This window comes from Nerophis lumbriciformis, linkage group LG19, assembly GCF_033978685.3.
Source record: "Nerophis lumbriciformis linkage group LG19, RoL_Nlum_v2.1, whole genome shotgun sequence".
Classification (NCBI taxonomy): domain Eukaryota; kingdom Metazoa; phylum Chordata; class Actinopteri; order Syngnathiformes; family Syngnathidae; genus Nerophis; species Nerophis lumbriciformis.
Genome location: NC_084566.2, coordinates 21590894 through 21613590, shown reverse-complemented (window position 1 = coordinate 21613590; position 22697 = coordinate 21590894). Strand labels below are relative to the sequence as shown.

Genomic DNA, 22697 nt, shown 5'->3' with positions numbered 1-22697 from the left:
AAAGATAAACGTTATAAATGTTAAATGTTCATTTTCATCTATACATTATTCATCCCTCTATCTTTTCTATTATTTTACTCCAAATACTGACATGCCATCGGATTTTTGTTTTTTAAATAACATGATTGGTGTGAAGGCAAGTAGGATTCTGCTTAGTTCCGCTGTTCATCGGCTCATTAGGAAACGCCGGTGCAGCCGAACAGTACGTAGGGAGATGCGGGGTCACTCCATCTATTCCAATAACAACCACAATTACCCGAAACCTTTTCGCAGGGCCGGCACAGAACGGCGGCTGATAAAACACATTGCGTTGTCAGAGGCTGAAAGCGCCCAGACTAATGACCGCCGCGTCTGCCATTCCTCATGGCGGGAGTGACGCGTTTATCATCGCAGCAAGGAAGAGCGCACAGAAATAATGCAATTCACAGCGTCTTAACTTTCGGAAAAGGAAGGACACGCGAGCGCACGCGTCGTCTGCCGTGGTGGCCTCTCTTCTCGGGTGGCACATCCATCAGAATTCTAAGGCGAGATGGCACGTTGTCGTCAGCAAAGGCCGTGCTATTGATTATCTCAGTAACCCCCCTCTCTACTCGGCCGAATGGACCACTCTAATCAGAAGCTAACACTGCATCAATTAGGGGCCATCTAAAGAACAGATTGAATCCCCTACAAACTGCAGATCATCTCTGTTTCATTAATGACTGTCTTGTTGACATGTAATCCAATAAGTCAAACTCATGGGAAATAACGATTTACTGCATTTAAAGGTAGTCAAAATGAGTGGCGCCCCCATAAACTGTGGTCAAAATGACTTTAAAGACATGCTAACAGACATGAATACAGATTAGGCTGGGTATCACGGCCTATTTCTCAAATCGATTCTATATTGGTCTACACTTAAATATTAAAAAAATGTCTCAAATATGTGGCAAAATACAAATGTACTTAGTTTTTTTCTTCATCATAAAAAACTTTAGACAGCTTAAACTTCTTCTTCTTCCAAAGTGTAATTGTATTGCAACATTCCATCACTGCAATTTGCACTAAGGTATTGTTTCTTCAAGTGCAAAATAAAATATGTAAGCTTTTTTTCTTGGAGTCTTCTTTTGTTAGTGGAGTCAGACGGGATGTAACACACAGCATTTTTATTGTGAAGGCCAGAAGTGTGGACTTGGTTTTTCTGGCGCCCTTGACACTTCTCTGTGTGGGAGATGAATACTTAAACAAAAGTACCTGCCGTCCTTTCTTCAGCTGTGATCCTACAAGACTCTTAGTTACAAATATAATAAAAGTTTCAGTCAGATAATTACGTTGCATAATCTTTGGGCAACTTATTATTCGATTCCATGCCGATTCTTGGGGCGACGATTCGATTCAGAATTGTTTCTCAACACGATTCTCGTAATATATTATTTGCTATATGAATTACAATAAAAAACCTTTTCAAAACCAGTTACAAAAAACCCTCTTGGCTACTGACATAGGACTTATACACGCAGTGCTGGCCTAAACATTTTTTTTTTTTTAAATGTATCTAAAAAAAAATATTTACAAATAATCACATAATGTTGATTAGTCTAATAAAAAAATAAAACCAACCCAATACCAGTTTTACAATACTTAGGATAGACATTTACAAAGCTATTGAGAAGACATTATAAAAAAAGAAAACCAAAAACTAATAGCAACAGTATTAATAATAATAATAATAAAAATATCAATAATAGTGGTAAAAAAAATGTATTCCAAAAATGTATTCTTAAATTGTATTTTTTTTTTTTAATTCCATTCTTGAAAATTATTAATACATTTAGAACCAGAATAAAAAAAAAAAATGTGGGATATGGATATATTTTTGACCACCCTTAGTAGAAAGGCATAATCGATATCTAGCCTTGTGAATTGATATTGCTAAAAATTTAAAGATATATCGACCCATTATCGATCAAATCGATTATTTTACCCAACCCTAATACAGATACCCTCAAAATTATGGGGATGTTTTTCAACCTATTTTGCTTTAATTGTGATTGGCAGTCCCCTAAAGGTGTGTACCAAATTAGTTGGTGATTCGGCTAGGCAGAAATAGACCCAGAACATGTCCACTACAAAGAATGTTGGTTCCTAAAATACAAATAATAGTGAAGGGAGAAGTCAGGCCACCCGGTCATTAGTTTTCTAGAAATGTGGCCCCTTCAACACTTAAGATTAATAACGCTGAACTAAAGTCACAGAAGAGGTTTTTCAGAGCTGAGATACGTGATACATTTCAAGTCAATTCAACTGTTGGGGTTTATGTATTTAAAGTACATAAAACAGTTACCAGGAAAATAATAGCACATGCAACACAGTAGGGATTCATGTTTTGACAAATATTCAGCAATATCTGTTTAGTAATCCTAAAATTTGTTATTTTAATTTGAACAACTAACGATACAAACTTGGTTTTAAATAAACCCACGTTTCCACTGCTTGATGTTGTGCTTTCATGTTGATTGTGTTTTAACGTTCATGGTACGTGCTGTAATGAAATATGAAAACATACTCTTAGTGGTGATGAAAAATGGTATAGGGTTCTAGCCAAAGGCTTTGATTGTGGGGTAGGACTTCCGGGACGAAGATGGGAAGTGACGTGTGTTGTGGGGGTGAAAGGTTGTCCAAGAGTAGCTGGGAAAATAAGAGACACACACTTGTTGGAGAGGAACGCTGCATTTTTGTGAAATAAAGAAAGACAAACTGGGAATCTGTCCAAGCCTTCATTCCTTGGAATGTTACAATACTTTTAATGCCGATTACCGTCTCCGCTCACTGGACGGTTGGCAACTCTAGCTGCATTGGACTGCAAGACTACACTAACCTGGCACTCAAGTCTCACCTCCCCACCCACCATCCCTCTCACACATGCAGGCCAGCACAACCACAAAAGTGGGGATTAGATTGGAACAGAATGGCTATTTGTGAACGTTTTAAGGTTTTTTAACTTGAACAAATAAAAATATTTTAAAAAACAATCTGCGGGGCTTAAGTAGGACTACACAGATTTCTGATGGTGCTGTAGCCCCCCCAGCCATAGTATAGCGCCTTCCCTGCAGACAAAAAGCCACAAAGTAATAATAACTGGGATTTATATAGCGCTTTTCTAAGTACCCAAAGTCGCTTTACATGTAGAACCCATCAATCATTCACACCTGGTGGTGGTAAGCTACTTTCATAGCCACAGCTGCCCTGGGGTAGACTGACGGAAGCGTGGCTGCAATTTGCGCCAACGGCCCCTCCGACCACCACCTATCATTCATCATTCAATTCACCGGTGTGAGTGGCACCGGGGGAAAAGGGTGAAGCGTCCTGCCCAAGGACACAACGGCAGCGATTTTTGGATGGTAAGAGGCGGGGAGCGAACCTGCAACCCTCAGGTTTCTGGCACGGTTGCTCTACCCACTACGCCATGCCGCCCTCAAGTACTTTACAGTTCAAATATCAGAAATTACTCACTATATTAAAGGCCAAGACAACACAAAAATCATCAGCCCAAGAGTAGATATTCAAAAGCCTTAACAAATAAATTAGTCTTAAATGAGTCTTATACCGCTTTTGAAAGTGTTAAGTTGAGGTACATACATACATTTTGAGTGTGCTGTGTTTTATTGAATACAACTTGGTTATAACATTTCAGAATAGTAGTTTTTAAAAATTTTGAGAACATTTAAAAATACGGTGACAATAATAATCGTGATAAATTTGGTCACAAGTGACAAGAAATGTTCATACCGTGGCATCCCTAGTGTCACCAGAGTCAATTGAGCGCAATGAGGATGGAAGATAATTCCAAAGCATGGAACAACAGCCTGCAAGGATCTGTCACCTTTTGTCCAAAAATGAGTGTGTGGAACCTTCAGCAGATTCTTATCTAAAGACCTCAGAGTCCGAGCAGAGGTGTAAGGCTGGATCAGATCACTAATGTAAAAGGGAGCCAGACCATGCAAAGCTCTGAAAGCTGGAACCAGGATTTTAATCTTGATCGTATAGCCAGTGAAGTTATTTTAGAATAGGGGATATGTGGGTCCTCTTATTGGTAGGGGTGAAAATTCTCGCTCCAGAGTTTTGCATTAATTGCAGTCGAGAGAGCTCCTTCTTGTTCAAACATGATAACAAACTACTACAAAAGTCTATAAACGCAAAGACAGAAAATCATGAATGATAAGCAACATGGAAAAGGGGTAGGATTAAATAAACTCTGCTTCTTCCTACTTCTTTTTAGATAAGTTGAAATGTACCGTATGTGTTCCTTAATGTAACTTGTTGGTATCACTTAATTTGCCATAAAGACCTGGTATCCCCAATCAGTAGAAGCCTTTCATACAGAACATGACAAACATTAGGCAGGAAAAAAGCCGGCTTTGACATGCCTTTAGTGTCAACACAGCTTCCTTGTGGCCTATATTCTGGAGAAATTAAAGGTGGGCAACATTCCAAATACCAGCAACTCAGCGATGTATGAAAATCTTTTCTTGCTGCGTTTTGTTTGACTGCTCAACTTTGGAGCTGCTAAAGACACAAGGTCACCAGCTGAAGGGTGAAAAAAAACCTGCCACAATGACTACAGGAAAAATCCATAACATAATCTCTTTGTGTGTAAAAGGGATAAATAATCAAAGAAAAGTGTCCTGTCAATCTTTATCTGTACTCCAGATTAACGGTAAATAACACAATCAGTGAGGGACTGGAATACTGCTTTATATAGGGTGTTTTGTCTTATCTCCATGGCAACCACTTTACCTTGGCTATAATTGGCTGTGATCCTTATTCTTGGCCTTGTTGACATGAAGCCTTATCATGCATTCTGGTCAGTGAGTGACTGAGGGAAAGTAGCTTTCGAGATTCCTCCCCCTGACCTGCTTGCTAAGCCTTCTATTGAGCTCAAGAGAGCGAAGCCAGGGAACGCTGCTCAATATATTGCATTCAGGAATCTTTTTTTTGTCTCCAGTCGACAGCCTATAATTCACTGGTGAAAATCCCCCCTCATAATACATATTTTGTTTTCTATCAACGCCCTTAAAAATTGGAAGTGACTGAGATGGCTGCATCTGAAACATTCCTCATGCCTTGTGGAGTTGGGAGATGAAATTGAAAGATAATGGAGGTTGGTGTGGAAATATTGTCATTTGGCGACTCCGGGCGCCGGACCGTAACACACATCTCTAGGTTCATCTTCGAGTGGCTGACCTTTTAAGCCTAACTGCCTGAGGACATAAGAAGCCGGGAGGTACAACTGGTGGAATGTTTGATCAGTCTTGAAAAAACAACCAAAAAAACGGAGACAGTTTTGGAGGGTAGACAGAGTGACGAGTCCTGACGCAGATGGAGCGCAAAGGCGTTGCTTGACGCTTGTCATCCCCCATTAAGCTTCCTTTGATTGGCCTTTGTGGTCCTGGAAACGGCAAACAGCTGCATGCAAATGAACCTGTTCCCCCTTACCCCCCTGAGCTAGACCTCCATTGTTCAGAGCTTGGGTATAACAGAGACACTTTCTCTGCAGCATAAAGGAGGGTGTAGCCTTTAGTCAAATAGGAGTACCCCCGCTGTGGACGCAGCGGGGGTACTTTAAGATTGTTTGTCTTTTTATGTCAGTTTTTCCCCTCACAATATTGCTGGTAGTCAACATCTTGGGGAAGAAAAGGGGAGATATGAGAGTCAAGCTTTGCCTCTAACAGCCCGGAATGCCTGTGTAATCCCATATCCGGAGTGGTTTAAGACTACATTTTTCTCTTGGAATGAAGATTTCCGATGGGATTGTGGAAAAAGTAAGACAACAAAGTATAAAGAAAAAAAAAACATGTTTGAATTATTTATAGTAGGGAACAAAGTACAGTGGAATCTCCACAATCTGCTACGTAACGCTAGTTGACTTCCAAATCAAAAAAGTTATACAATTGATTCCAGAGACATTAAACCTTTGATTTGATCAAATTAAATCAAATCAAACTACTCATTATTTTAGGGGAGAGTCACCCAGTAGTGTTTTATAGATAATGCTGCATATTATTTTCCCACTCATAAATAGGGATAGGTACTGAATTCGGTACTTTTATCGGTACCAACCGAAGTCTTTCTATACTACCGGGTAACAGCGTACGTAAAATCAAACGGTGCTCCTTGTCCATACATTTTTGCACGTGATCTCACGTTCCGTTGAAGACTCGGCATCGGCTCAAACACTTGGCTGGGAAACAGCAGTCAAGCACTTAGAGCGGACTCAGCAATTTTCAATACCAACAATGTAAGAAGAAGATGCTCAAAAGTACAGTTTAAGTAAGGCTCCACTTTTCAAAATGTGTTAGCTAGATGCTAATTTACATTGGATTTGCAAAAAACATGCTGAACATTAACATTAGCGATTTTATATAGCGATTTCAAGATCTCCAAATTTGGTAATGACAACTACAACTAATGCCACACATGTTATAATCAAACAGCTGGTGTGTAATAAACATAACACTTACAGTTTAAACTCTTTGTAGGCTCAACAAAAGAAAAGACTGGCACATTTAACCTAATGGCAAAGACTACTTCCTGACTACAGAAACTCACAGTCGCCTGTACATTACAGTCATTTAAAGGGGAACATTATCACCAGACCTATGTAAGCGTCAATATATACCTTGATGTTGCAGAAAAAAGACCATATATTTTTTTAACCGATTTCCGAACTCTAAATGGGTGAATTTTGGCGAATTAAACGCCTTTCTATTATTCGCTCTCGGAGCGATGACGTCACAACGTAACGTCACATCGGGAAGCAATCCGCCATTTTCTCAAACACATTACAAACACCGAGTCAAATCAGCTCTGTTATTTTCAGTTTTTTCGACTGTTTTCCGTACCTTGGAGACATCATGCCTCGTCGGTGTGTTGTTGGAGGGTGTAACAACACGAACAGGGACGGATTCAAGTTGCACTAGTGGCCCAAAGATGCAAAAGTGGCAAGATATTGGACGTTTGTTCCGCACACTTTACCGACGAAAGCTATGCTACGACAGAGATGGCAAGAATGTGTGGATATCCTGCGACACTCAAAGCAGATGCATTTCCAACGATAAAGTCAAAGAAATCTGCCGCCAGACCCCCAGGAAAAGAGAGCGGATGAGGGTATGTCTACAGAATATATTAATTGATGAAAACTGGGCTGTCTGCACTCTCAAAGTGCATGTTGTTGCCAAATGTATTTCATATGCTGTAAACCTAGTTCATAGTTGTTAGTTTCCTTTAATGCCAAACAAACACATACCAATCGTTGGTTAGAAGGCGATCGCCGAATTCGTCCTTGCTTTCTCCCGTGTCGCTGGCTGTCGTGTCGTTTTCGTCGGTTTCGCTTGCATACGGTTCAAACCGATATGGCTCAATAGCTTCAGTTTCTTCTTCAAATTCGTTTTCGCTACCTGCCTCCACACTACAACCATCCGTTTCAATACATGCGTAATCTGTTGAATCGCTTAAGCCGCTGAAATCCGAGTCTGAATCCGAGCTAATGTCGCTATAAACTTGCTGTTCCATCCGCTATGTTTGTTTGTATCGGCATCACTATGTGACGTCACAGGAAAATGGGCGGGTGTATATAACGATGGTTAAAATCAGGCACTTTGAAGCTTTTTTAGGGATATTGCGTGATGGGTAAAATTTTGAAAAAAACTTCGAAAAATAAAAATAAACCACTGGGAACTGATTTTTAATGGCTTTAACCCTTCTGAAATTGTGATAATGTTCCCCTTTAACATCTTGGAATTGCAACTACATGGAAAGTCCACTATATTTTACAGTAAAGCACAGTACTTGCAAATGAGACACACAAGTGTAAGAAAAATGTTTGAATGTCAAATTTAAAAAATTACACTTTTTTATATAACAAACATGTATGAACACATTTGAATGTACACAAAAGTAAGGGAAATTGGTACCGTTGAGTACTGGTATCAATTCCCAGGTAGCCATACACATCTGCAGCTTTTTGGTTGTTTCTCTTTCTGTGGTGGTGTTCATGTCACCGCAGAAAGGCACCAGAGATGACAAGGGAGGGAACATGTGATAATAACCATAGAAGAGGACATAGATCCTATTGTGACATAGGCAGCTGAGAACAATATGAGCATTAACTGTCAACTACATGCACAAACTATTTTAACAAGCAGATAAATAGCATGTATATGTATCACAATATTATGCTAGATCCACTCGACGTCCATTGCACCAGTCGCCCGGGGATGCGGGGGGGGTCCCCACATCTGCAGTCCCCTCTAAGGTTTCTCATTGGGTTGAGTTTTTCTTGCCCTGATGTGGGATCTGAGCCGAGGATGTCGTTGTGGCTTGTGCAACCCTTTGAGACACTCGTGATTTAGGGCTATAAAGTAAATTTTTGATTGAATAATTGATTGATTGATGTAGATGATATCATAGGACACTTTTATTTCATATTTTTGGACAGTTGCAGTTAACATTAGTTGACCCTAAATGTGAATTAAATTGTTTTAAATTTAATTTTCAAGTGAAGTCTACAAAAGTTCATTTAAAATTAAATAATATTAATAATTGGCTATTCATTAAAAATTTGTACATTTTTGAATAAAATGTAATCTAAAGTAGAGACAACAACCAAAATATTAATTATAAAATACATAAAAACTTTAAGCTACATGCTATTTGCATTAAGATATGCTTGGTAAAATCAGTTAATGTGTATCTTTGTGCTTAATTGTTTCGCCCATATAGTACGGAGCTGCCTTACCTTTTACTATGTTGCTGTTTGTTCAATTCATAATATTTTATTAGAGCGTATCAAAACACGTATTGGTATGTCAGACTTAGCTTTGTCGTGGTTTAACTCTTATCTTACTGACACGATGCAATGCGTCTCCCATAATAATGTGACCTCGGACTATGTTAAGGTAACGTGCGGATTTCCTCAGGGTTCGGTTCTTGGCCCTGCACTCTGTAGTATTTGCATGCTGCCGCTAGGCGACATCATACGCAAATACGGTGTTAGCTTTCATTGTTATGCTGATGACACCCAACTCTACATGCCCCTAAAGCTGACCAACACGCCGGATTGTAGTCAGCTGGAGGCGTGTCTTAATGAAATTAAACAATGGATGTCAGCTAACTTTTTGCAACTCAACGCCAAGAAAACGGAAATGCTGATTATCGGTCCTGCTAAACACCGACATTTATTTAATAATACCACCTTAACATTTGACAACCAAACAATTACACAAGGCGAATCAGTAAAGAATCTGGGTATTATCTTTGACCCAACTCTCTCGTTTGAATCACACATTAAGAGTGTTACTAAAACGGCCTTCTTTCATCTCCGTAATATCGCTAAAATGCGTTCTATTTTATCCACTAGCGACGCTGAGATCATTATTCATGCGTTCGTTACGTCTCGTCTCGACTACTGTAACGTATTATTTTCGGGTCTCCCTATGTCTAGCATTAAAAGACTACAATTGGTACAAAATGCGGCTACTAGACTTTTGACAAGTACAAGAAAGTTTGATCATATTACACCTATACTGGCTCACCTGCACTGGCTTCCTGTGCACTTAAGATGTGACTTTAAGGTTTTACTACTTACGTATAAAATACTACACGGTCTAGCTCCGTCCTATCTTGTCGATTGCATTGTACCATATGTCCCGGCAAGAAATCTGCGTTCAAAGAACTCCGGCTTATTAGTGATTCCCAGAGCCCAAAAAAAGTCTGCGGGCTATAGAGCGTTTTCTATTCGGGCTCCAGTACTATGGAATGCCCTCCCGGTAACAATTAGAGATGCTACCTCAGTAGAAGCATTTAAGTCCCATCTTAAAACTCATTTGTATACTCTAGCCTTTAAATAGCCCCACTGTTAGACCAGTTGATCTGCCGTTTCTTTTTTTCCTTGTGGAGGGGGGGGGCACAGGTCCGGTGGCCATGGATGAAGTGCTGGCTGTCCAGAGTCGGGACCCGGGGTGGACCGCTCGCCTGTGCATCGGCTGGGAACATCTCTGCGCTGCTGACCCGTTTCCGCTCGGGATGGTGTCCTGCTGGCCCCACTATGGACTGGACTCTTACTATTATGTTGGATCCACTATGGACTGGACTCTCACAATATTATGTCAGACCCACTCGACATCCATTGCTTTCGGTCTCCCCTAGAGGGGGGGGGGGGGGGTTACCCACATATGCGGTCCTCCCCAAGGTTTCTCATAGTCATTCACATCGACGTCCCACTGGGGTGAGTTTTTCCTTGCCCTTATGTGGGCTTTGTACCGAGGATGTCGTTGTGGCTTGTGCAGCCCTTTGAGACACTTGTGATTTAGGGCTATATAAATAAACATTGATGATGATGAATTCCAGTATGTCTTGTGCTATGGGCACCACACTTTTACTCAATGTTCATCCCTGATACCCTTCTGTGGTGGCATCACAACACACACAAAAAAAATCCAGGGAAAAAGCATAACACACTTGTCACCCATTGTGAAGGTTTCAAATATTTGCCATTTAAGGCATATTTGTTTCACTCTTGTGTTGGTGTTGATTTGTGCCCCAGCAGGCAGAGCAAAAAAGGCAAAGTGCAGTTAAAGGCCAGGGTCTTTTAAAGATCCCAAAAACTCATTTTAAAACCCCTGGAGACCTGGCATTCCAGGCTATAGCTCCCAGACTCTGGAACAACTTGCACCAGTTCCTCCGTGATCTTGACTGTGTAGACACTTTTAAGAAACTTTTGATAACGTCTCTTATTAGTAAAGCTTTTAGTTAATGCACCTTTTAACTACAATTTTAAATCCACTTTTTATCCTTTTTATGATGTTGCCCCTGTTGTTTTAATTGAATTGTTGTTTTACTTCACCTATGTTTTGTACAGCACTTTGTGGTTGTATCTGTGAAAAGCGCTTTATAAGTAAAATGTACTTACTTACTTATAAGCCCTTTTTATTCGGCAGAAAAACAAGGGAAAGCAAAAGAAATCCAGTGCAGCATGGAAGTGTACAGAAGACAAATGAACTAGCACTGGCAAAAAGCAATAGGTGAAACTAAGGCCCTGTTTACACTACACACCAAATCTTATTTTTTTGGCCCTCAAACGACACAGATCTGATTTTTTTTTGCCAGTCTAAGTGCTCCAAAGTGCTTAAAATCTGATCTTTTGGCATCAGATTCAGGCCACATCAGGAGGTAGTCCAGAATCCATTTGAAATCTGATCATTTCAAATGTGACTGCAGTCTAAACGCAAAGCGACCTGAATCTGATTTTTTCGTCCGCTTTGGGGGAGCTACCTCATTCGTGTGCCGGCAAGACGCAATGCAGTCTCTAGCGGAAATTGTTTTTTCATCACAACATCCGTTTTCAGTTTGTATATAAAACGACCACATTTTCGGTGCATCAATATTGCGCAAATAATAGGCTATATGTAATACATAAATATTTATTTTGAGTCCGAAGAAATAGCGGTTGTTGAAAGACTGGAAGTGACGCTGTGGCGCATTTGCTTACGTGTGAGTTGAAAAATAAAGCTCCCGTAGATCCACGCTGATGCCTCCTCTACTTAAATGCTAATTAAAGATTACAACCCTCCCAAATATATTACACTATATACATTCATTCATACATTGTATTACTTTCATTTACTTTCACATTATAAAAAAACACACATTTTTAAGGTGTTGCAACTTTTATTTTGCAGTAGTAGCAACTTCTTTCCGGTCAACTTCCTTTGTTTTCACTTTATCAAAGTGCGCAAGCAAGTGACGTCGAGGCCACATTGGGGCAACATTTGGGCCTGTGCGCATTTACACTTGAGTCTGATAAAAAAAATCACATTTTACTTGCAGTGTAAACAGTCAGCTGGAAAACATCAGATAAAAAAACAAAACTGTTTTGGGCCACTTTGGCCTGCAGTGTAACCATAGTCTATAAAATCTACAATCGAGATTAACTAATTGAAAAAATGGTGTGCTGGCAGGAAACAGAAAATGAAGGTGCAGCAAACAGGAATCCAAGAGGAAGTAGAACCAAAATAAAAACACCTGGACAGGAAATTATCCAAAACACAGGAACATAGCAAACAAAGTCAAAACTCTCATGTGGGATTATGACAATATTGGTTTCAATTCCTGTTCTCTGTTTATCGTGACACTTTACCTACCAAGTCATCCCCAGTAGTCTTCTGTGGTGGCCTCTGGCACAAAAAGCCAAATAAAGAGCCAAACACGCTCATCACTAATGATGACTGTTTGAAATGATTGGCTTTTAGGGCACATTGGTTTCAAATCCAGTTCTCTGGTTATCATCACATTTCTTTATTAATCATCCCTGGCTGGTTCCATACTGTATTGACATCACACGCGTAAGAAGAAACATACAAAAAAGCCAAAGAAAAAGCCAAACAAGCTTGTTAGTCATGTATTTGCATCTCAAAAGTACCCAAAGGCATGGGACTGCCTTGAAATCCATGTTCCTGCACCCAGGCTAGTGGGGCCCAAATAGTTGTGTTTGCACACAGCCACATTCGCGAGGAGTCTTTCCAATGCTGCCTAAATATTCGCACAACTTGGGCGCCACGCATGACTGCCTGCCACATGTGAGAGACGCCCAGGAGCAGGGTGTGAAATGAGAGAGGAGATGTGGGGATTCTCCAAATAACACCTGCTTTTTTGAGCACTGACAACAACATCTATCTATTTCATTCCAACTGTTGAGATGCGGCCAAAACACTCACTGGATGGACGTTTGCTGGCGTTTTCCCCCGTGACACTTAAATCTCCGCTCCCCACCGCATCTTGTTGGGAATTGTTTCTAAAGACAGTGTCAGACACGACCACAATGCTCGCAGCTACGCCCGCCCTTTCCCAGACGACTGCTATCAGACACTCCGGATTCCGATAGGAGTATTCGAAAATAGAAAGCTGCTATACAGAAACCCATCTAGTCCATTGGGGTTAGATGTAGATCTCGACATGCATTATTTCTTTTTTATGGCTCTCACCTCCCATGATTCATCCCTCAAATGTTTCCCCGTTAGAAACAACAACAAAATAACTATGTTGACACATCTTGTTTCATAAGGGATGCATTTGTCACTTGTCAGACCTCACCGCTGCTTTTGAACTCCTGCGGAGGTGAGCCCATTTGGAGGATGCACCACTGATATTTTCACATTTGTGAGAGTTCTTGTTTTCAATCTTTCACACAGACAATGACAATACAGACTTGTTTCTCTGTTAACATAATGATGCATTATGACGACCATTTTTTTAACACGAGCCATAGCTTTTGCCTTCAGATTATTTAGCAGTCTTGATAGTCACATGTGAACTGTTTGACAAAGATATCTGAGATTTACCGTATTTTTTGGACTATAAGGCGCACTTAAAATCCTTTCATTTTCTCAAAAATCGATAGTGCGCCTTATAACCCGGTGCGCCTAATGTACGGCATCATTCTGGTTGTGCTTACTGACCTCGAAGCAATTTTATTTGGTACATGGTCTAATGATAAATGTGACCAGTGTGACATAAGAGATACGTGTAGACTGCAATGTGATGGCAGTAAACAACACCAAAACTTTAAATGTTCCATTGAAACTATAGAACGGGGGTAGGGAACCTATGGCTCTAGAGCCAGATGTGGCTCTTTTGATGACTGCATCTGGCTCTCAGATAAATCTTAGATGACATTGCTTAACACGATAAGTAATGAATAATTCCGCTGGTAATCACAGTGTTAAAAATAACGACTACAAAGCCATCAACAAAACCATGCAGCACCAGAAGTCGCATTAATGGTAATTAAGTATTTCATTTATTATTGGTTACCTTCAGAATAACAATGTTATTAAAAAAAATAAGATAATTATTATACTGTAAAAATGTTGGTATTACTTAAAAATGCACGCATTTAGTTGTAATCAGTAGAGATGTCCGATAATGGCTTTTTTGCCGATATCCGATATTCCGATATTGTTCAACTCTTAATTACCGATACCGATACTAACCGATACCGATATATACAGTCGTGGAATTAACACATTATTATGCCTAATTTTGTTGTGATGCCCCGCTGGATGCATTAAACAATGTAACAAGGTTTTCCAAAATGAATCAACTCAAGTTATGTAAAAAAATGCCAACATGGTACTGCCATATTTATTATTGAAGTCCCAAAGTGCATTATGTCCGCAATCGTAGTCCGTGCTGACACCGTAGTCTTAAGCTTCTTCTTTTTCTCCATCTTATGTGGCATTCTTCTTACACTGTTGCCATTTCTAATATAAAGTAACGTAAACTTCTTACTTATATTTGTCAGTAGACTAGCTATCAAAGCGCTAAAAACTGTAGTGGGATTACATAATTCACCCATGGGAGTTATTAGAGGGTTCTGGTCGGACGGTTTTTCACGGGACACATTTCCGGCATTGATGTTGAATTATTGAGCCACGGATGAGAAGATGCTGCTCCATTATTAATTTATGTTAAGTCTGAATGCCATTAAAACAGTTAGCTCCATCTTTTGACACTTCTTCCACTCCAGTCCTTCCACGCTACACCGCTACAACAAAGATGACGGGGAGAAGACGCTGTCAAAAGTGAGCCACTAAGGTAAGACCGCCCACAAAACGGCGCATCCTGAAGAGACTCTCAGAAAGCGATTTGAAGATGATCTGTAAAACATAATCTATGCCACATTTTCACCTAAGAACCACCATTACATGTTATGTGGACCACAAGACAATGTTTTAAATTTAGAAATAAATCATAATATGACCCCTTTAATGCGCCTTATAATCTGGTGCGCCTTTTGTGCGAAAAAAGACCTGAATAGACCCGCTCATCGCCAGTGCGCCTTTTAATCCGGTGCGCCCTATGGTCCGAAAAATACGGTACATGGATTATCGGTCATAAATACACTACAAAAATGTGTTTTTAATACCACAAGAGGGGACATTACAACACAGCCCCACAATGACACCCACATTTTGGAGCAACTCAGGAGTTTCTGAGCCATGAAGCCATGCCAAAGCAATGACACCATGAATTACGACCGTGAAAAAAACATTTAAATCCGAGTGGGAGCGGAGTCAGGAAAACACAAAATGTGAGACGAAAAAGAATCTTTAGGGATAATTATGAATGATGTCTTTTTTCCAGCCACTTCCAAAAGTGACACATATACCATGATGGAATCTTCCTATGCAAGTATATCATTAACATCTGCAGTCTGGAAAATGTGACTGCAATTGTCACACAGCTCATTTCATTTAATGCACTTCAAGCTTTCTTCAGGTCATGTCATTCCAAATCAGACTACAATGATCCAGAAAAAAACAGGCCTCTCAAATGTCAGAGTTCAAATCGCCGCCATGCACATTTCTGCATGTGCGTTTTGCTTTAGGCTTTTTTTGTGTGTTTTATGGTTTTTACATTTAACTCACTGAATCATAAACTTGTAAGAATCAATAACCATGTTGAAATACTTTGTTAAAATGATGGCAGTAGTTAGATTATTTCCATGATTTACTTTGCGGAAAAAACGTTTGGAAAAGTCTGCATTAACCTCAGACTGTTTTGCCTGATATGGACTACTGATCACAAATTCATCGATCAAGAGTATGGGGCATACTTACCAACCCTTACATTTTCGCCAGGAAAACTATTTCTAACGTCATTCCCGACATCCTTTTTGTTTCCGTGTAGAGCTGCAGTTATTGAATATTTTAGTAATCGAGTATTGTATCAAATATCCCGATCGATTAATCGGATAAATAATATTTTTGCTTAATTTTTTATTTATTTTTTGTCCTGTCAAGCTTTTCAGGCAAATCATATTGTTGATGTAGATGCCCATATCGGTTGTACAAATTTACTTTACAAAAGAGAAGTGTGGGATACTTCTCTTGTTGCCTTATTTGTATTTGACTTCATTAAATTAATTTATATTATTATTTGCTGCAGCCGGGCCGGAGCAATATTTTTTGCTTAATTAAGGTTTAATTATACCTGTTAAGATGTGCCCTCAATTATTGTGTTTGGCCTAAATGTCTTTTATTTCCTAAACACCTGTTTTCATTAATGAAGGCTGACACGCACAGCTGAAATGCGTCCATGGTTGATTGTGCCAATTTGTGTGTGCTAATAAAAACAGGTGTGCTCACAGCCCTATGTGCTATGTCCGCATAAAGGAAGTTCTTGTCTCTCGTGCGTTTTGATGATTATTATACGGTGCCGTTTAAATAGTGGTTTCTCCACGCAAAATCCGCTGAGCTGTTTTCAACCTGCCAACAATAAATAAACATCATAAAAAGACAAACCACTTAATAATGACGACAACAGTTTTAAATTTTAAGAATGCAATACAGTTCATTGCATTCTTTGCATGCAAAATAGTAATCAATGTTCATTTTGCCATCATAACATGTTTGAGATGAAAACACATACATATAAAATTAGTTCAAAATGTATATTCCCTGAGAAAGTTCAAATAAAACTATATTCTTAGTATCAAAAATAAAACAATAAGATACGTTTTCATTATATCAAACATAAAAAGGTGGATTAGGTAGTGCCTTTAATACTGCATTTGAAATGTGCAACCAGTTGTGAGTCACCACCAAGCAAAAACCGGGCATGCTCAGAAAAGTAGCGTCAGATTTACCACCCGTCCGAGCACCCACTGGCAGAAATGTAGATCGGTGCCTATGCTATAGAGACTATAGTGGGTGCAAGTGCAAGCTATCCAAGTAGCATGTGGTTGCATGACTTGAATAACCCGGATAACTTTGCACGACTACTTTCGCGTGGTTACTAATGAAAGGCTAATTGAACACGACAGCTCGAATAGCGTTGTTAGTTTTCAACACCTTTTGGCGGCATTTGATGACTTGGCGGGAGTGAGAGAACACATCCTGGTTATCGTAATGAATAACATTTATTTTACTAACACAACTTTTGCGTTAACATTTGATAATAGATGACTTACCTCGCCTACGGACGTCCCTCAAATCGGATGCTTTCTCGACAGGTGCTACAGCATCGAACTTGTGCTATTGTGGTATGCAAGCTCCACTTTGCAATGTTTGTATACTACTGCGTTTTCCTTCGACTTTAGTGTGAAGTGTTCCCACACCTTAGACAACGTTTGTCCCTTTTTAATTCCCTCGTTTTGCTATGGCTCTTGTCCACTGCTTTCTGCGGCGAAAAGGTTTTCTAAACTCAAGCGTATTTAAAAGAGCGGTGTTGTGCAGTGCAGGGAGCGTATGATCTGTGACGAAAACACGCTGTGCAACACCTAAACAGTCCGTGCGAAACGTGAGCTTTGACTACTGTTTACTAAACGAGGCAAAATGCCTTGAGGCAGCGAAAATTCCTCAAATATATTTTGTAATCGAATTACTCGAGTTACTCGAAGAATCGTTTCAGCTCTATTTCCGTGTTTGAACTTTCATTTTGAAAACATTATCTGTGGTACTTCCGGAACAGCACCGTTTCTGTTCTCCTCAGAAACACATCGGAGTAACAGAGACTGTAGCCCAGGAGTGGGCAATTAATTTTTACCGGGGGCCGCATGAGCAACCCGGGCACTGCTGGAGGGCCACATCGACAATATTTCAATAAAATTTTGCTTAATATTATTTTTGATATACCGTAAGATAAATAATAATAATAAAAATTAATAATAATAATAATTATTTCATTTAACTTAACTTAACTTTATACAAAAGCAGATTGCTTTTGATGGTTTTATTTTTAACACTGTCTTACACGACACTTCCTTATGTATAATACAATGCAAAAATGTCCATTTAAGCTCAGGGTTAATTTCTGTCACTTTATCCTGCATTATCTAACATTTTTCCCCGTCAGATTTGGACAACAATCTGTTGTCACACCTGCCAGCTTGTCCCATTTCAGTCCTAACATGTCCAAACACGCATTTACCTATGTGAACAAGTCATTGCCTGTGGTTGTCTCTTTAATTGACTGCATGGCTGCTGATTTGAAAGTCTGCAGTTATCCCACGTAAGAAGATGAGCAGCTGGGCGGTGTTACGTACATCGCAGCTCTCATCCAAAGCCAGCGAAAAACAGTCAAAGTCTCAGGGCATATCAGCGCAACAGAGTCCAATAAGCACACCTTAATAAACTCTCCGTCAGAAAACGCCTTTCTTTTCTGGCGATTTTGTGAGAAATTACGAAACTTGTCCTGACGGCTGCATTCTGGGGGTGTGAAATATGGCAAAAAGTCCTTGTTGGGTTTGCAGTTTTACCATCAACGCATCAGCCTCCCTTGCGCGCTCTTCATCAGACAGATTACGGTAATTTTCCTCGTGCTTCGTCGTGTAGTGGCGATTCAAATTATATTCTTTAAACACAGCAACCTGTGTACCACAAATTAAGCACACGGCTTTACCTTTAATTTCTGTAAAGAAATACTTGGCAGTCCATGTCTTGTTGAAAACACAGCATTCGTCATCAACTTTTCTTTTTTTAGAGTGAGCTGACATCTCGGTGGTAACTGGGCATCACTTGTCGCTGTGCACCTTCACTCACAGGTTACACCCGGACATACGACCATAAATAACAATGTTCAAAATAAAAGCAGCACAGTTGTATTGCACGCACAACAAAGATGTTTTTTAAAATGTATTTTGTAATTTGTGATTGCCGCTGTTCACATTCACTCACAATCTCACACGCGCATACGTCCACACGGAAGTAATACAAATAACGCTTTTCAAAACAAAAGCAGCACCGTTGTATTGCACACTCGAGATAGATACTTTTTAAATGTATTTTGTAATTTATGATTGGCCTAACGCGGGCCGGACAGGGACGCACAAATTGCCGGATGTGGCCCGCGGGCCGCAGAATGCCCAGGTCTGATGTAGCCTGTAAAGGCCTTTAAAACAAAAGCAGAGCTTTCTATGACTGTGAAAATTGATTTTGTGTCGCCCCCTATAGGTTATAATAAAATATTTTTAAAAGACATGTGCACACATGTAATACAGATCTCTTCAAAGTTGTACAATTATTAGACACATGCTTAATAACTTATGGACAATTAGTTACTACGTCCCTTTCTGCTGAAGACATTTTGCCTGATGTGTTTTACCAATCTTGCTCAAATCTTGCTCAGATTCTGGTGTTGAGTGGGCAAAACACTTTAAAGTTATGTTGGGTGTTTTTAGAGTGCATTGAGCTGTGTTAGATAATTCAGGGTTTAATAAGAGCGCCTCCATGTAGTGGATTTTTCAGAAACATAATAGCACAGGCTGCACAATAGAGGTAATATTTGTGTGAAATTCTTATCATTTTATGTGCAGCAGAAGGGTTAGGTTACATAAACAAATATGTGGGGTGTCCTAATTTTCTTGAAACACACACATTCATAACAAAATGTTCTATCTTGCTGGATGCACCATCAACATAGCGTATTATTTTGGTTGTAGAAACCTGCTTAGCTGCAGATGCTAAAGACTATATAATGAAAGCGTTGATTGGGTAGATGATCCCTGACCCAGTGGGGGAAACATCAAAGCGAAGCAGTCGCAAAGAAGCATGGCGTATTTCATCACTAATACATGTAATCCTTTGCAAATGTAAAGAGGGGCTCGGGTTTAATATGAGTCAGCGAAGGTATAATTCATTTGAAGAGACATTAACTACATGTAATGGCCTCTAATGATCTGCCCATCGACACATCACTCACAGCCGAAGACAAAGTATAATTCAACACCTTGTATCGTTTGCGGAGAAAACAAACCCTTTCAAAGATACAAATAACTGTCACAGAGGCTAAGCAGTTGAAAGGGGAGAGATGTTCAGAAGATGAAAAAGCGCAGATGCTCATAGGAGAGCGCCGCTCTGACAGAATTAGTTCATTGCTCGCTCAAACTGCATGCCTGTTTGCGAGGGGAGTTGATGAAACGCAGCGAAACAGGTGAGTTGAAGAAACTCCCCCGAGTGCATGCGTGGATATAGTTTCACAGGGTTGATCTGCCCTCGCCATTGCTCCACTCCCTTCAAAGCTCGTGTGTGCGCCCCTCCACTTAAAATCCCAGCTAGATTTTCCGTAGAATCAGTCAGGTGCCTCCCTCAGGGTTGGGGATGGAGTGGAAGAAAAGCAGAGAAAGGAGGGGTGATTGAGTTTGTCTCAATCACATGTGCGCTTGTTTGAGAGTCGCCTCGCTGCACCTTTTGAATCCACCCCCCTCCTCCTCCCTGACCCCTCTCGAACGACAGGCCTCCACCCAGGCATGTCTGTTGTGCAGAACCAGGCCCTGGAGGCTTCCTCAGTGCGTCACCCAGGCGGGGTGTCAGCAGAAGTTACAAATTAAACACAGATTGAGCCTGAGACTACAAGGATGAAAGGTAACAGAGATCATGGCCTTGAAACACCAACAAAGCTCTTCCATGTTAACATACAAAAAGCTGCTTTCTATCCGCGTGTTCCGGTTCAAGTCGAAACACGGACTGTGATTTTTCACACAATAACGCACAGCTGCAAACAACAGTCCCAAAGCAGGACCTCTGGGACCCTGGACTCAACGAACTGTCAATGACCTGTTAAATATGTTTCCAGACTGCATGTGTTCATTTGCAGCTTGAACCTGCTCACTGTTATAGACCAAGACCACTTGAAGACTTCACTGCACCAAAAAGGTTATGTTTGTTGGAAAAAAAATTATACAAAAGCGGCAAACAATTTTTCACAACTTTGTTTGCCGTTATCTCACTGCAACGTAGTGGCTCGGCTCATCTCGATTGGTCTCAATTGGTTTGGGCTCAACAGTTTTTTAAAACCAATACAGCGACAAGCTGTAAAAAAAAAAAACCACTGTACTAAACGCATCAAAACTAACAAAAACAGAGGACAACAAGGCTCTAATGTATTTACTTTCCAGTATCTATAGTAGCTGTTCTGCACAGTAAGGAGACTAATTTGATCCAAGGAGAGACTGAGGGCAAAACCAAGATGCACCGAATGCATCTAAAACAGATAAAGGAGAAAGTGTCTCCTATATTTACTTACACTGTAGCTGTTCGTCACAGTTAGTAGACTAATCTTGTTTGAGAGGACACTGAGGGCAAAATCACGCTGTATTAATTACATGAAAACATTTTTTGAAGGTCTCCTATACAGTATTTAATTTCGGCATCTTGACCTTTGTTACCGTAAACGACTAATTTTCTTTAATCAAAACTGTCAAAAATGTACACCTCCTATATCTACTTCTCATCAACTAGCTGTTTGTCACAGTAAGCGAAAAAAATGTTTCAAGAGGAGAATCAAGGAGACAATTTTTTTTCTGCGAGGAGACAAAAGCACATTGCATTAAACGCTTCAGTAAACTGAGAAAAAGGTGTTTCCTGAATTTAGTTCTCAGCTTCTAGCTGTTCGCTACACTAAGCGACTAATTTTCTTCAAGACAAGACTAATTTTATCTGAGAGGAGACTGAGGGCAAAGCCACATTCCATCGAACGCCTAAATAACTACTCAAAGCCAAGGAGAACGAAAGTGTCCTGTATTTACTTCTCCCATTTTGCTGTTTGTGACATTTTCTTCAAGAGGAGAATCAAGAAGACACATTGTATTTACAAAGAGACTGAGGGAAAAACCACATTACATTGACCACTTCAATAAAAACTGAGAAAAATATGTTTCTTTTTATATTTCTCAGCATCAAGCTGTTTGTCACAGTAAGCGACTCATTTTATTCAAGGGGATACTCATTTATCTGCGAGGATACTGAGGGCAAAACCACAATGCATTGAACGCCTAAATAACTACACACACCGAGGAGAATGTGGGTGTCTTGTATTTATTACTCTGCATTTTGATTTTTGTCACAGTAAGTGACTCATTTTTTTTCAAAATAAGAATAATTTTATCTGCCAAGAGACTGAGGTAATGCCACATTGCATTGAGCGCTTAAATAACTACTCAAACTGAGGAGATTGTGGGTGTTATGTATTTGCTTTCAAGCATCTCGCTGTTCGTCACAGTAAGCGACTAATTTTCTCCAAGACAAGATTAATCTTATCTGAAAGGAAACTGAGGGCAAAGCCACATTGCCCTGAAGGCCTAAATGACTACACAAACCAAGGAGAATGTGGGAGTCCTGTATTCACATCTCCGCATATTGCTGTTTGTCACAGTAGAGAGACTCATTTTCTTCAAGAGGAGAGTTTTTTAGGAGACTGAGGGCAAAACAAAACATTGAACACTTCAATGACTATACAAATGGAGAAGAAATTGGATCTCCTGTAGCTACTAGTGTTGTCCCGATACCAATATTTTGGTACCGGTACCAAAATATTTTGGTACTTTTTGGTACTGTTCTAAATGGCCTTGTGGTTAGAGTGTCCGCCCTGAGATTGGTAGGTTGTGAGTTCAAACCCCGGCCGAGTCATACCAAAGACTATAAAAATGGGTCCCATTACCTCACTGCTTGGCACTCAGCATCAAGAGTTGGAATTGGGGGTTAAATCACCAAATGATTCTTGGGCGCGGCCACTGCTGCTGCTCACTGCTCCCCTGTGGGGATGGGTCAAATGCAGAGGATAATTTCACCGCACCTAGTGTGTGTGTGACAATCATTGGTACTTTAACTTTACTTTTCGGTAGTTTTCTAAATAAAGGGGACCACACAAATGTCATTATCGGC

The 22697-nt window shown here is 40.1% G+C and overlaps 1 protein-coding gene across 7 annotated transcripts in view; it reads right to left on the bottom strand.

The window, feature by feature from the left end:
- The window catches only part of LOC133618712 (adhesion G protein-coupled receptor L2-like), a 230169-nt gene that overhangs the window by 129676 nt on the left and 77796 nt on the right, over window positions 1–22697 (bottom strand). The window lies entirely within an intron of this gene.